We start from the raw sequence: 5,000 nt of genomic DNA, 5'->3' as shown, positions 1-5,000 counted from the left end.
TATGTATGTATACTATATAATGTATTGCAATGGATCGATCGATTAAAAGAGAAAATTTATTCGAGTGAAAAAGCGAAGAGATTAGATCAGTCGAGTTTGTTCGTTCGTTCATTCGTTCGTTCGTTTATGTTTTATTTCTCTCTCTTTTTTTTCTTTTTTTTTTTTTTTTTTTTTTTTTGTTTCTTTCAAAATGAACGAACGAACTGTAAACAAAATATCATTCGTACGTGCATACATATGTATGTACATACTTTCACCTTCCCATGAGGCTTTGTACAATAACTTTCTAATGGTGACAACACATCGTCATTATGAAGAACCTTTAGTTTTCCCTTTTCAACCCTGATGGAGTGTTTGCAAAAAAAATTATTTTTTATCATCATCATCATTATCATCATCATCATCATTTCTTTTTCTTTTTCTTCTTCTTTCCTTTGCCAAAAAGAAAGAAAAGAACGCGAAACTTTTGTCTAGAACGTAAGGTACATACTTGTATATTCGTGACTAATAGTAAGGTTAGAAGTACCCTCTTCTGCCAACAAGCACGGTGTACAAATATCTCCTTGTATCTATGATTTTAATGATATATATATATATATATATACATACATATACACAAACGTGCCATACGTAAAATTCTCGACGTTATCCTTTCATATATAACAATCATAATCTCAGTGATATAACGTCACTTTCATCTGGTTTATACGATCTACCGTAAAAAAAAAAAAAAAGTTTGGTTAGAAAAATTGTGTTACGTTAATAACGAATTGTTTATACGGAGTATGTGTCAAAAGTACTTAGGTTTATTTGCAATTTGAGAGAGAGAAAAAAACAAAAAAAAAAACAAAAAAAAAAAAAGAAAAAGAAGAAAAAAATATTAACATGAAAAGTTAAAAAAAGAGAATAATTGATTTTTAAAATCATTTCGGAACTTTTGGTCCATTCTCTCTCTCTCTCTCTCTCTCTCTCTCTTTTTCTTTGTTTGTCTTTTATCGAATCGAATTTTATAAAATAAAAAACAAGGATGACGTTCACGCAGAATAATTTAAATTTATATGAGATTATAATTTTATTAATCATTCATATTATTGATCGTTATAAATCGCGTAGAGTTCATGAATGAAAACGATTTGTATTGATACGCGTTACTTTATTGATAAACAACTATTGGAATGCGAATAATAATTTATGCGAGTGAGAGGAATCATCCAACTGATACTTGGGATGTTTCCTATGTTGAATATAAATTAATCGCGCGTCATAGTTATTTACAATGGGCGCAAGGTCCTTAAATAACGATAGATCAACTATGGATGATGATTACATTTGACAAATATCGCATATACATACATACATACATACATACATACACATATATATATATATATGCATACGTATATACATATGTTCCTAAATAAAACATTCTTTTTCTGTCTAATTTCGTTCTAATACCCGTACGTCGTGAAGAAGTAATATTACGGAATAAAATTTCAATTCGTATATGACTTTTGATTTTCTTCTTTTTTTTTTTTGTTTTGCGTTTTTGTTCTGTTGTTTTTTTTTTTCTTCAGATTAACATTAAAGAATATTGTTTTTTAGATAAATAAAATTGTTAGAAAAATGGAGAATTATTTAATAATTGAAAATAATATACGGTAATAATTATTAAATGCTTTTTATAATAGGTGTTCGCGGTGTTAAATCTAACCTAACCTAATCGTACGTTCTTGGAAATGGTTATGATATAATCGACGTGTAGAGTTCTGCGCCATTGTAATCGCTTTTTTAGTCACGGAAGTGACAAAACCCTATTGACCGCGAAATAATGCGTAGAAAGATATTAATATTTTCTCTTTATTCGTACTATTTCTCCATTGAAACTTTTCTTTCATTTCTTTCTTTCTTTGTTCTCTCTTTTTCTTTTTTTTTTTTTTTTACTTTGCAAATTTTTCATAGATCTTGTTTTTTTACACGTTCGTAATATTAATACGTTTAATATTAATAAATTTAATAATTGCTTATTTAAGGGTTTGATTTTAGAAAGAGAAAAAGAGAAAGAGAGAGATAGACAGAGAGGGGGAAGAGAGAGAGAGAGAGAGAGAGAGAGAGAGAGAGGGAGACCGTTTGTCTTTTACTGACCTTCACGACTTTGCAACATGTTATATGTTTTTCTCTATAAATCTATGTTACTCTAAATGTTTTAACACAATTATAATTTTTATATATATATATATATATATATATATATATATATATATATGTCAGAAGAAAAGATAATATTATACTTATAGGTATTAAGTATAAGTTGTCCTTAAGCGCGTAAAGTGGCTAAGCTATTTCCAGCAACACTTCAATTACTACTATTGGCATTTATCCCAGAACGATAATAATTCTGAGAACTTTAGCTTTAACGATACCGAGAAAATCGAGACATGGAATATTTCGTACAAACGATCGAGTAGAAATTTCATGTTCTATTTAATATTCAGGTAGGTAGATAGATAAATAGATAGAAAGACAGACAGATGAACATATAGATAGATAAATAGATAAATAGATAAATAGATAAATAGATTCACGGTGTGACTAAATTAGATGTTTCGGAGTCTCATAAATGAAACTTCTCTTTCGATCGATAGTAGTCTCTATTTTCTGTTGGTATTAGTATATATATGTATTATCAATCGAAACTACCAGGTTTATTGAACTCTACTACTACCATTCTATATTTATTTACTTTTATTCTTTATATTTTGTCTTCTTCTCTTTCTTTTTCTTTTTCCATTTTTACGTTCTCTTTCCTGCAGGTATTAAAATTTTACGATTGTAGTTACGTCCTTCTTTAAATGTGAAATACTGAAAACAAACCTTACGAGCGGATGAGCAATGGGAATTTTTTGTTGCGTGTGTGTTTATGTGTGTATATGTGTGCATGCGTGCGCGCGTGTGTGTGTGCTGTTTGTAGTAAGAGTTTGGAAAGGGAATCTGGTGAATGGCAAGAAGGGAAAGGAGGTTAGAAATGCGAGCGTGTGACTATCAGTGCCACCTGGTGTGATCATGAGCGTGTTTATATATGTTATATTATATATACATATTCATATACATAACATATATATATATATATCTATAACAAAGGACTCTTTTATCCTGTTTTTAAAAGAGGTCACGATCCTTCGATTTTAAATTTCTTTCTTTTTTTAGTGTACAATTCCTTTTTTCTTTTTCTTTCTTTTTTCTTTTCTTATTCTTTTTTTTTTTTTTTTTTTCTTAACATGAAAGTATTAATTTATGTTATTCTAAACGTTTATTAAATTTTATTTAATTTTTATTCAATTTATTTTTATTTTTTTAGATTATACAGGATAGGTCAAAAAAGAATTCATAGGCTTTGGCAGTATTAAAAATTGGAAAAAAGAAAAAGTTTGTTCGTAAAAAGTCACAAAAAAGGGTAACCTATTTAAATGACTTTTGATCTAACTGGTAGAAAAATACGAGGAAGTATTAATTGTAGAATTTTTTTTTTCTTTTTTTTTTTTTTTTACGTTCGCCGTTTATTTTTGATATAGATAGATCGAAACGAAATATTTCGATGGTCTGTGAAGATTAAGCACTAAACGAGTGCTTAAATTTTTTTCCTTTATTTTTCCTGTCTCCGAAGATAAGATTATTTGTTAAATCGTCTTCTTCATATTTATATTATATATTTATTTTTTCCGAGTGATAGACCTTGCCATATATTTCCTTCACGTTGTCTTTTTTTTTTCCTTACATTTTTTACTTTCCTCTTTATTTCCTCTACTTTCCAGAATTTTTTTTTAAATCGAATCTAATTATAATAATAGTCGAATGTATTTTTCAGTATGTGTGAGTGTGTTTGTTTGTTTGTTTGTTTGTTTATTTATTTGTTGTATAATTCGTACGAGAAACAAGAAGTTTCGTTCTCGACGTAGTGAAACGTAAGCAGAAAGAGAGAGAAAGAGAGAGAGATGAAACAATACACTCGTAAAGAAACCTCTTTTGTTAGTAGAATGTGTATTTCATAGTATGTGAGTGCTGAAGGACATCCGAATGACGTATACTTATATCGGACAATCGATGATACTTGCGCGTCTCTTGTTTTATATCGTCTTTGTCCTATATTTACCATTACATGTCTTATTGGTGAATCTTTCATTCCATCTTTTCGCTTAAGGACTATAATTTCGTTTTATTAAATTGAAAAGTTTCTATTTTTTTTTTTTAATTATTTTTTCCCTTTTTTTTCTTTCTTTCCTTTTTTCTCTTTCTTTTTGTTTTCTTTCTCTTTTTTCTTTTTTTTCTACGTTCATTAATGTCGAAAATTTACAATTTCATCATCATCATCATCATCATCATCATTATTATTATTATTATTATTATTATTATTATTATTATTATGTATATTTTGTTTGCGAAAAGCTTGGTATGAGGTGCAATTTAATAAAGATTATTAGTCACCGTGTAAGCAAGAGAATATTTTTTTTCTCTTTCCTCTTTTTTTTTCTTTTTAAAATTTTAAAGACACTCATTTTCTTAAACTTTTAATGAGAGGAAATTTACAATAATTATTGTTTACTGTATGCATATGTAAGCGGAAAAATATTTTAAAAAAATTTTATTTTTGAAAATATTTTTTTGTCCAATTATTTAATAAACCAAAATTAACCAAAACGTTATTATACATTCGCGATGTAAGTGCAAGAACGTGTAAAAAAGAAAAAGAAAATAATATATAAATAAATATCTTTTTGAATGAATTAGATTATGCAATTTATGGGTATCTTTTTTTTTTTTTTCTTTTTTAGGCAATTTATCTAGATCGAGCATAAGCTCTGATACAGAAATAGCATATATCTTATTGAATCTTATTTATAATTGCAAAAGATATGATAGATTAGATTTTAGATTAGTAAAATAATATCTTACAATCATCAGCAAAATCTAAATTTATAATCAAAACGATTCTATTAACTAAAAAA

At 27.4% G+C, this 5,000-nt stretch overlaps 1 protein-coding gene across 3 annotated transcripts in view; it reads left to right on the top strand.

Annotated features, from left to right (window-relative positions):
• LOC124424372 (inositol hexakisphosphate kinase 1) overlaps positions 1-5,000 on the top strand; it is a 27,545-nt gene that overhangs the window by 4,014 nt on the left and 18,531 nt on the right. The window lies entirely within an intron of this gene.

Source organism: Vespa crabro, chromosome 5 (assembly GCF_910589235.1).
Source record: "Vespa crabro chromosome 5, iyVesCrab1.2, whole genome shotgun sequence".
Classification (NCBI taxonomy): domain Eukaryota; kingdom Metazoa; phylum Arthropoda; class Insecta; order Hymenoptera; family Vespidae; genus Vespa; species Vespa crabro.
This window is presented reverse-complemented; position numbering and strand designations above follow the sequence as displayed.